This window comes from Loxodonta africana, chromosome 1, assembly GCF_030014295.1.
Source record: "Loxodonta africana isolate mLoxAfr1 chromosome 1, mLoxAfr1.hap2, whole genome shotgun sequence".
Taxonomy (NCBI): Eukaryota; Metazoa; Chordata; class Mammalia; order Proboscidea; family Elephantidae; genus Loxodonta; species Loxodonta africana.
Window position 1 is genome coordinate 180,573,614 of NC_087342.1, and position 12,112 is coordinate 180,585,725.

A 12,112-nucleotide genomic window follows, 5' to 3' on the forward strand; every position below is an offset into this window, starting at 1 on the left:
CTTAAAACATTGCACAGGCATTGTCCTAGATTTTCCACTTCTAAAGACAAAGGTAAAAAATATGCAAATTTTTATGTAAAAGGGTGTTTATTACAGCATTGTTCGTAATGATGAAAATCTGAAAGCAGTGTGACTATGCAATCACAACTGTTTGATTAAATGAATGATGAATATAAAAAAAAATACTATGAGGCCAATATAAATACATATAAAATAACATTTGATAGCATGCGGAACAAACTGTTAACTGTGCCTGAAAGGTTTTTTAAACTCCTCCTCTTCCATACTCTCTCCAATACATCCCTGACCTGGCCACTTAGTTCACTCATCTCAAGAAAGACATATGTAGCACCATAGTTTTAAATATGTAAGGACAACCAAGAAGATCAGCCGTCTGATAAAATATGTTAACATAAAACAAGTTTTAAAAAATATATATATATATAAATATATATAGGGGGAAAAAACTGAATAATTAGACATTGCAGGGAAGAAAAAAAAACAAACTATTATCAAAACTATAAGAATATCTTCAGAGAGATAATAGAAGATATTTCACTCATAGAACAAGAACAGGAGAATATTAAAAAGGAACATTCAGAGAACATAAAAGGACTTTTAGAAATTAAAGATTAATTTAAAAAAAAATCAATAGAGCACTTTGAAGATAAAGATTCCAGAAAGAAGAAAAGAAAAGACAAACAGGTGAAGAGAACGTGGAGGTTCAACCTAAGAAATCCAACATTCACTTAATAGGCATCCCAGAAACAAAGATAAAACGTAGTGAAAGAAACTATTAAAGAAATAACTTAAGAAAATTTTCCTGAATTAAGAATGATACTTTAAAAGAATCCATCAAGTTCTCAGCATAATGGATGAAATGAAACAATGCCAAAGGACACCATCATGAAATTCCAAAGCAGTGGGGAAAGATATTTCCAGAAAGGCCAAAAAAGTGTTTACATTAAAAAAAAAAAAAAGTATTTTTCCACAACAGCTCTGGAAGTTAGAAAACAACAGAATGGTGCCTTCAAAGTTCTAAGGGAAAATTATTTTCAATTTAAAATGCAATAGACAGCCAAGGTAATAGCAAGTAGAAGGGGGGAGAATAAAGACATTTTCCAATAATTAATTTTCAAAAAAAATTCTCTTTAAAGAATTCGCCAAAGGCACTGCTCCAACAAAAGCAGAGAGTAAACTAAGAAAGAGAAGACATGGGACCAGGAAATAGAAGATTCAATAACACAAGTGAAAAGCCATAAGAATTTCCAGCATGATGAAAACCAAAACCAAACCCTTTGCCATTGAGTTCATTCTGACTCATAGTGACCCTGTAGATGCCACCTACATAACAAGGCTACATAGAAACCAATCCAGATTGGAGCAAGAAGTTGAGAATCTGAAAGAATGTTTCTTAGAATAAAAGTAATAAACTGTCATCTCATCTCATATGTTTGATGGCATTTGCAGAAACAGTCCTGTCACTGAATTTGGAGTTGATATGGTGATACGTAGAAATACAAAACTAAGAATTTTTTAAGTGAAAGAAAATTATTAATCCCTGGGTACACAACACATTGTTCAAGATAGGAACTGTAAACCTAGTTTAATACGCAGCTCAGTTGTGAAAAATCTTTGCATTGTCATAATAAAGTAACTTGTGAACATTAATTAATATAAGTTGTGATATATCTATACTAGGAGGATAAGAGAGGGGAAAAAATACGTGTATGTGGGAGGAGAAAGGTAAGAGAGATGAATCCTAACTTTCCATATTAAGAAGTCAAGACAAAAATTCCAAAATAAAAAATAGTCAAGTTTTTTAGCATTTCAAGGGTAAATTACAGAAGCAGCAGACAAACACACTAAAAATTATAATCTTTGGCATTCGTAAATTAGTGATAAGAAGAGTGAGAGAGGATAACTACTTTTTCATTATAAGCCTTGTACCACTATTTGAACTTTTAGGATCAGTACATAAATAATTTTGATATAAATACAATTTTAATTTAATTTCATATATAAACAATTACATTTATTCTTTCAACAAGCATTTATTGACAGAGTATTATACACCAGGTAATATGCCATACTAGAAATGCAAAGATAAAAAATCCTGGGTCACCCATCTCTACTCATTACAGTTGTTTGACTTTGAATGAGTTATCTTACCATGTGTGTGTTTCATGAAAAAATAGAAGGGCTAAGTGTTACAATGTAAATAAAACACTTCAAGTTGCAAAACCAATAGCAGTAGCCTACTAAGGACTGGTATTGGCCACTTTGAATCAGACAATCATATGGTCTACTATGCCAGGAATGACAAATTGAAGAGGAATGGTGCTGCATTCATGTTCAAAAGGAACATTTCAAGATCTGTACTGAAGTGCAACACTGTCCGTGAAAGGATAATATCCACATGCCTACAATGAAGACTAGTTAATTCAACTATTATTCTCATTTATGCACCAGCCACTAAGGCCAAAGATGAAGAAATTAAAGATTTTTAGCAACGTCTGCAGCCTGAAATTGATGGAACATGCAATCAGGATGCATTGACTGGACTTTGGAAGTTCGAAATAAAGAAGTTTTGCTGGTTGGAAGATATGGCCTTGGTGATAGAAACAATGCCAACAGTGGCATGATAGAATTTTGCAAGATCAAAGACTTCTTTATTGCAAATATGTTTTTTTCACCAACGTAAATGGCAACCATACATGTGGACATTACCAGGTGGAATACACAGGAATCAAATCAACTGCATCTGTGGAAAGAGATAACAGAAAAGCTCAATAACATGAGCCAGAACAAGGCCAGGGGCTGATTGTGGAACAAACCAATTGCTCCGAGGCAAGTTCAAGTTGAAGCTGGAGAAAATTAGAACAAGCCCATGAAAGCCAAAGTGCAATCTCGAGTATAAACAAACAAACAAACAAAAAAACCCTTTGCTATTGAGTCGATTCTGAGGGTACCACCTGAATTTATAGATCATCTCAAAAATAGATTCGATGCATTGAACACTAACGACTGAAGACCAGACAAGTTGCAGAGTGACATCAAGGACATCATACAAGAAGAAAATAAGAGGTCATTAAAAAGACAGGAAAGAAAAAAAAAAGATGAAAATGGATGTCAGAAGAGATTCTGAAACTTACTCTTGAACGTCAAGTAGCTAAAGCAGAAGGAAGAAATGATGAAGTAAAATAGCTGAGTGGAAGATTTCAAAGGGCGGCTCGAGAAGACAAAGTAAAGTATTATAATGAAATGTGCAAAGACCTGGAGTTAGAAAACCAAAAGGGAAGAACATGCTCAGCATTTGTCAAGCTGAAAGGACTGAAGAAAAAATTCAAGCTTCAAGTTGCAATACTGAAAGATTCTGCAGAAAAAATATTAAAGACACTTGAAGCGTTAAAAGAAAATGGAAGGAATACAGAGACACTATAACAGAAGGAATTGGTTGGTGTTCAACCATTTCAGGAGGTAATGTATGATCAAGAATCGATGGTACTGAAGGAATAAGTCCAAGCTTTACTGAAGGCGTTGGCAAAAAACAAGGCTCCAGGAATTGACGGAATACCAGTCGAGATGTTTCAAAAAACGGATGCAGCACTGGAAGTGCTCACTCTTCTATGCCAAGAAAATTGGAAGACAGTAACCTGGCAAACTGACCAGAAGAGATCCATATTTATGCCTATTCCCAAGAGAGGTGATCCAACTGAATGCAGAAATTATCAAACAATATCATTAAAATCACACTCAAGTAATATTTTGCTGAAGATCAACAGAAAACTGCCAGAAATTCAAGCCAGTGTCAGAGGAGGACATGGACCAAAGGATATCATTTCTGATGTCAGATGGATCTTGGCTGAAAGCAGAGAATACCAGAAAGATGTTTACCTAAGTTTTATTGACTATACAAAGGATTCAACTGTGTGGATCATAACAAATTATGGATAACATTGATAAGAATGGGAATTTGAAATAACTTAATTGTACTCATGAGGAACCTGTACATAGACCAAGAGACAGTCTTTGGAACAGAACAAGGGAATAGTGCATGGTCTAAAGTAGGAAAGGTGTGCACCAGAGTTGTATTTCACCATACTTTTTTAATCTCTATGCTGAGCAAATAATCCAAGAAGCTGAGCTATATGAAGAACGGGGCATCAGGATTGGAGGAAGACTCATTAACAACCTTCATTATACAGATGACTCAACCTTGCTTGCTGAAAGTGAGGAGGACTTGAAGCACTTACTGATGAAGATCAAAGACCACAGCCTTCAATATGGGATACACCTCAATACAAAGAAAGCAAAAATCCTCACAACTGGGCTGATAAGCAATATGATGATAAATGGAGAGAAAGACTGAAGTTGTGGAGAATTTCATTTTACATGGATTCATAATCAGCACCCATGGAAGCAGCAGCAAGAAATCAAACAACATATTGTATTGGGCAAATCTGCTGCAAAAGACCTCTTTAAAGTGTTAAAAAGCAAAGATGTCACCTTGAAGGCTAAGGTTCACCTGACCCAAGCCATGGTATTTTCACTCGCCTCATATCCATGTAAAAGATGGACAATAAATAAGGAAGACCGAAGAAGAATTGACACCTTTGAACTGTGGTGTGGTGAAGAATATTGAATATACCATGGACTGCCAAAAGAACGAACAAATCTGTCTTGAAAGAAGTACAGCCAGAATGCTCCTTAGAAGTGAGGATTGTGAGACTTCATCTCACATGTTTTGGACATGTTATTAGGAGGAATTGGTCCCTGGAGAAACATCATGCTCGGTAGAGGGTCAGTGAAAAAGAGAAAGATCCCAATGAGACGGACTGACATAGTGGTTGCAACAATGGGCTCAAGCATAATAGCTGTCAGGTCAATAATTACTGTCCATGAAAGTAAGGCCTTCAATGAATGTCAGGCCCTAGTGACAGCAAATCTGGACTAGATAGATGTCCAAGTTTTCTTCAAACTCTGTAAGCCTATAAATATGTTGTGAAAATACATCTGATAAGTTGTAAAAACAACTAGTTTCTTCAGACAATTTATTTATTTAGAAAGTTTTCAATTCTATTTTACTAATGCTTTTTTAGTTCTTTCTCTTAAAAAAAAGTATTTATTTTGAGCTTAGATAGAGATAGCTGTCATCTAGTCTACTTACGAGGATCCTGTGCACAACAGAACTAAACATTGCACAATCTCACAATCACTGACATGTTCAAATCCATCACAGTGGCTACCATGCCAATTCCTCTCACTGAAAGCCTCCCTCGCCCTCGTTGACCCTCTACTTCCCCAGATACTATGTCTTCTTCTAGTGATTGATCCCTCCTGGTGATATGTCCAAAGCGAGCAAGTCATACATGTTCTATTGTGATCCATACAATTTTCATTAGCTAATTTTTGGAAGTAGATTACCAGGCATTTCTTCCTAGTCTTTCATAGCCCGAAAGCTCCACTGAAACCTGCCTACCATTAGTGACCATGACCTTGCTAATATTTGAAAATTAGTATCACAGCATCACAGTAACACACAAGCTACCACAGTACACAAACTAACAGATGGGTTTTTGGACTTATTTCCATACAAAAGACAGCCTGTGTTAGACCCTCAAAGAGTTTCAAGAAAGACAAGACAGGGAGACTACCCTTGAGAACTTTACTAAGATTAGAATAAGTTTCTGAAACTATTTATGAAAAAGATTATGAATATTAGGACTGCCTTACAAATATTATGAGAGATAACCTACATTATTAATTGTTGAAAACCATGAGGTAGAAAGAATGGTTGAAGAATTATTGTTGTCCTTACTGAAAAAGAGTCTAAGTAGACCCAATTTCAATGATCTGAAATCACCTGTCACATGGCAGAAGAATAAACAAAGCACCAAACTGGGAGGACTGGGGTAGGGGAAGATATAGGAAGAGGGATTTTGGCTCATAATAACAAAGGCTATATAAATGTGGAAAGGAGCCCTGATGGTGCAGTGTTTAAGCACTCAACTGCTAACTGGAAGGTCACTGGTTCCAACCCACCAGCCACTCTGTGGGAGAAAAATGTGGCAGTCTACTACCATAAAGATTACAGCCTTAGAAACCCTATGGAGCAGTTCTACTCTGTTCTACAGTGTTGCTATAAGTTGGAACAACTTGATGGCAGTGGGTATATAAATGTGGAATGGGCTGCCCCCTGAAGAAATAAGAACCATCATGTTGAAAGTGTTCAATAGAATCAAAAAAATTTTTTAAATGTTGTAGAAAGGATTCTTGCTTATGGAGTGAAGTTTCAGACTAAATGAACTCCAAGTCTCTATTTTTCTATAGGATTCCATTTATATCACAGATCACAAGCACAGCTGAAGCTCAAAGGACAAAGAGAATCCCATCAAGTGGTCAACTCAACAAAAATAAAACAATCCTTCCAGTTATTGTTATACACAGGGGACGAAAAGAGAGGAAAAGAATCAAACAAGCAGGCATGCCGGCACATACCCATGTGAACTGTTAGAATATCTCCTTTTATATCTAATTGTATAATGTGAACAGGTTGTCTTCTTACCCCTGAGGAAAATACCAAAGAAAAGATATGTCACTTAAAAAGTGTTGGACTGAAATTCTAGTTGAAGATACTGAACTGTAGAAAGATGAGCCACCTACAGAATCAATAACAGCATTTTAGTTAGGACCTTGAGGGTGATCACTGGCATTATTGACTGTAGCCAGGTTCCATTCTCTTTAACCTATGACAGCTGATGGGACTGGACCCTGGGGTGGAATTCCTACCAAATTTATCAATGATGCTTATTGAGGAGTTACCAGTGAATGAGACCCTGTGATAGTCTTCTTGTTGTTCAGCTATTTAGATGAAGGAAACTAGCCAACATTCTTTTTACATCTTCTGAACTTTAGTTCTTTCATAAGCAATTCTGAATGACACCTGGACATAGAAGTAGTGTAGAAAAACTGGAAAACACTAAATTGGAAATTACATGATAGCCTTAAAAATTGATTCTATTTAGCCAGTAAGTTGGAAGGGCTATTAAGTGAAAGGCAACTTCATGCTAAAGATTCTATCCATTTATGAAGTATGATGTGGAGCCATGGGTAAAATAGTCTTAATCAACAGAAATATTTGTGAAATAATTATTTAATAATGGATTTAGCATAGGAAAAGTGGCTGGTGAATCATAATAGGGAAGAAATGTTCAAGTAAGAACAACTTTTCATCTGTAGTTAGAGTAAGCAATGGTAACATCAAAATGGAATACTTCACAGTTAATGGTAGTGTACTTGGGGATGAAAATGGAATGAGGTATCTGATCACAGTTACTGTTAATGGGAACTGCATGATATGTAGTAACCCATGTTTGAAATTGATGGTGGCTCTAATGGTGTTAATATAGCCAAAGTCTTCTTCTTGCCTAGCTTTCACAGCATTTGGCATCTTGCTCATCTCCTGTCTGAAGGATTCTCTGAGTAATTTATTTATAACATGGTTATAAATTCATTGTTATAGCGGATGCATGGCAGTACCAATACTGTTGCTAAGCAATAAGCAGAATCTTTAAGCAGAGTGAGGGCTGAGGTGATGGACAACATTCTGGTTGTCCGCTTGTACTTACTATACTTAAAATATCACCAAAGTTGCCTCAAAGTCAACAAACCACAAAATGTCCTTTTAAAAAAAGAAGTGTTTTTTTCAAGTGTTGCAGAGTGATATGTGAAGACAGATGGTGGGATTTTTGTTTTAGTTGTTTTATTTGATTATTTGCTTGTTTTTGGTATTATCCTTCCTAATAGTACCAGAGCCATTTAGATCTCCAGTCACAGTATTGCCATTTGCTCCAGGTTAGAAGAAGACAGCCTGAAGAGTTGTCAAGTATTAGCAAACAAAGTGGCCAGTGTCTCTGAGGTGGTGTAAACAGACTCCCAAAAAACAGCTGAATATAGATAGGATGATGTTTGTACCCACACATGTACATACTTACCATATGAAAAGGGCTGAAGAGTAGAAAAGTAGAGAGAAAATTGTAAAAGAACGAGTGAGAGCTTTTGTTCCTCTGTTCTTCCTCTAAGCCAAGGAAGGTTGAAGAAAAAGGACTCTAGAGAAGGCAGCCCTCACACCCACACTATACTCCTGCCTCTGCTCAGAGCATAGGTGTCCGAGGGAAGAAGAGACTGAAGTATGATCTCTAAGGTGAGGTTTGAATATCACAGCTCTGAGGACAGATCCTGCAGACATGGACCAAACAAGAGAAGATGGCTTTGTACATTTAGGTAAAAGGATAATCCCAGAACCCCACAACCAATTTTTGAGTTTTTCATCCAGTTTGGTGTGCATATAAAAGGGCCACCAATGTTAACTGGCCGCCTGACTGGAGCTCAGTGGAGTAGGTGACTGTATTCCTGTGGATTCACTCACGCCAGGGAGCTCTGTGAGAATGCACTGCGCCACCCACCAGAACCAGTGCAGAACAGCCCTTCTGCACTCCCTCCCCATTCCAATACCTTCCCACCTGCAGAGAAGATAACATGAAAACACACAAACACACACACACACACACACACACACACAAAGAGAAACCAAGCAGATGGTCATACCTCCGCCCTCCATATATTTCCATGAAACAGAGGCTGGGAAGCTCTGAGCTGGAGCTTTGCTCAAGGTATGAGTTAAATGAAGCCTACATTCTGACCAACATTTCCATGAATTGAACTGAGTGTGCCCAAAAAGCAGCAAGATAACCTTCCAACCTTTAATAAGAATGGAGGCTTAGAATTAACATGATTACATTCAGTTTTAAGTAAAGTCATGTTTGCTACTCTAAGAGTTGAGGGCTACATTTACTGTTCAAATTGTACCTGCTGTGTTAATGGGACCCATTGCTGTGGTGGGTGTCTCCTAAATTAAGGCAGTTATCTATCTCATTCCCCTACTGCTCTTTTAGAGGTAGTATCCTGATGTTCTTGCCTTTAATCCTGTGAATGCCAGGAGAGATTGTTCAGTCACTTATGAAGTAATGGGTACAATTCTGTAGAATATCTTCATTTAAGGAGTAATTGACACAATTCATTAAAATGGAAACCTAAGAAGGTTGTTTATGAGACAACTAAATTTTGGACCTGCCAGAAAAGCAATGAAATCAGTTCCTGGGAGGAGGAATCAGTCAATTCTACCAGCTCATGAGGAACTAGTTCCACTTTTCCATTTCTTCTGGATACTAATGAGCCTTTTGTTAAATAATTTGTTTGAGAAAAAAATTAAGATAACCATTTATCAAAAGAGTTAGATTAGCATTTGGTTAATGAGCTGCTACTACCTTTTTGTTTACATAAAGAAAATATAACAGATAGTCATTGTCTTTGAGGAAAATTTTATTCCACTCCCCCTGCCTGCTTTTATCATCAACCTAGAAATAAGCATTTAATTTTCAACAATTTTCTACTTACATATGTGAACATATAAGTGGTTCTTTTGCCACGTAATTTGACTGTAATGATATCATTTGATCACTAGTTTCTTTGCTTAAATTATCATTTATTTTTCTAATTAAAAAAATGTTTTTTTAAAGAAAGGAATTATCAAGAAAAGCCAAAAAAAACTTATTTGTCTAATCTAAACTCTAAATTTTAAAAATCTATAAAAAAGCTAGTTTATGTTCTCTGAAACATTTGTATACAACATCAGATGAAGCATATAATTTAATTATATTAAAGTAAAAGAAAAATAAAGTAAAAAACAGATATCAGAAATACAGGATTTCTCATAACTTCAGGAATCCCCTTTTCTATTTATTTTGCAAGTATAAAACCCAAACCCAAAACCCCTTGCTGTCAGGTTAATGCTGACTCATAGCCACCCTTTAGGACAGAGTAAACCTGCCCTGTAAGGTTTCTAAGGAATGGCTAGTGGATTCAAACTGCCGACATTTTGGTTAGCAGCTGAGCTCTTAATCACTGCACCACCAGGGCTGCTATTCAAGTATGAGCCACTTTTAATATTGTTCAGCCCTTGTTCTTTTGTTGCAGCCTGAAGAGTTGATATTTTTGTCTTCACACTGTAGGGAAGCATAAGTCCGTCATTGTAGAAAAGCCACAGGAACAAAATCCTTTATAATTATAGTATAAATATGCTACCAAGACGAGAAGTAATGTTTTTATTAGTTGCTCAGGGATAGCAAACAAGAAGGAGGGGCTGCCAATCTTATGTTTCAAGGTTTACGTCACTGTTTGAAAGCATGTAGAATCAGTAGAAAACTGCACAGATTCAATAGTTCTCACAAAGGAAAAATGTTTTTATATTGTAAAAGGAACCCTCTTTCTAAAGCTGGAGCTCAGTTTTTCCTGGATATTTTCTTGTTTTGTGGTTTATTCTTGCCTCAAAAACAAAACCCAAAGAAGAAGAAAAGCAGTTTATGTTCCCAGATGACATTTACCTTTTATCAAAGTCCTCTTTTCTCTAAGATCACATAGACAGCATTCATAGCACTAGAATCAATATGGAAATGAATTCAAACATTTTTGAGACTGAAGTCAAAAGATTCAATTTAGTGGTGCAAATGAAACAATGAACTCAAATTTATGCAAAGAGAAGGTGTGAAGCTCTGTGTAATTAGGAATGTATTCTATAATATGCTTTATGTATTATTTGCACTACTGAGTAATAATGAAACCATTTTCATTTGTTCATTTACATATTCTGTTTATGGTTCTAAATAGCCCATGTGTTATGTAAAATAAAGATTAGGTATATTGATAAATTCTCTGATTTTTCGAATAGGTGGAAAAGTTATAATGCTAAACAATGGAGGAAAGCTCTAGAAGAGAGAAATTTAGGATGTAAGAGAATTTGTCCTCGGAGATGGTAGAGAAAAATTTTGTTGTTTTTGTTTTCTATCAATGGCTGGAAAGGGCATATAAAATAAAGAACTGGGAGCTTTTGTTATAACTCAGTAAAGGAACCATGAGCCATTGCAGAAAGGTAGCTTCTTACAAAATCAGAAAAACAATGTGCCGTTGCAGCAAATGAGGCTATTTTGAGGGTCAAAATACACAGAAAATCACATCTTTCTTTACATAAAGTCACGGTTCATCCATATCCAAATTATTGTGTGAATTCTCATTGCCACTCTCAACAAGGATATGCTGAAACTAGAGACTGCCTACCAGAAGGAAAAATGAGGGATAGCATGGAAAACAGGGAAAGTGGGGCTGAAACTTGGGTTAGATGAACAAGTGCCAATGTTGTTCAACACCCCTATCAGTAGAACTTTTCCCAAAATAGAACTTTCCTGTTCAGTCAGTCACTTCTGCTCAGAGACTGTTCTGATCACTTCCTACACACCCTGTTGATGAAGGAGGGATCCCCCATCCTAAATAGTCTGAAATGGCCAACTCTACAACACCCAGCACTGGACAGATGAGATTGGCAGCAGTTTATTAGCCATGTATACTCACAGCCGGGGAAAGGAAGACACCACACACCATGCAGGCCCACATGGGGTCTGCATTCAACAGCAGAGTGAGCAAGCAGAGCCTGTGGGAGGCTAACTTTGTAGGAACCAGAGGGAAGGGTGACCTATGGTTCCCATAAGCGGTTGCGATTGGCTTGTTTGAATAGTTTGGAAGGCTGGTAGGGAGGCGAAACTATTAGGTGGTAATGCAGCTGGTCTGGTTGATAGGGGATGAAGTAGACCCTTGCCTACTGGGTGGAGGGCATATTTGGTGACAGCAGGGAAAATTCAGTTTGGTCTTTTGGGCCTCAAAAATGTAAAGGCAGCACTTGAAATTTTAGGTCTTACGATACAGAGACTCACAAGAACATTGTTGTTCACCCTTATTTTTCACCCCTCCAGAAGGGAAGTAAAATCTAAGTGATCTACTAATCATCAGATGCTTCTTGTTGCACACAAATTAAGATAGCAATCTCTCCTGGACCTATCTCACTCCCCTCCATCAGCTCTTTCTTTTCCAGCTTAACTGTTGATTCACCCAGGTCCTATTCTTCATCGTCCCCTCTTCTTACTTGAATGCACTCTGTGGATAATCTCATCAATATCCATGGCTTCTAATAGCACCGACATAAAAACACTGACAATTCCCA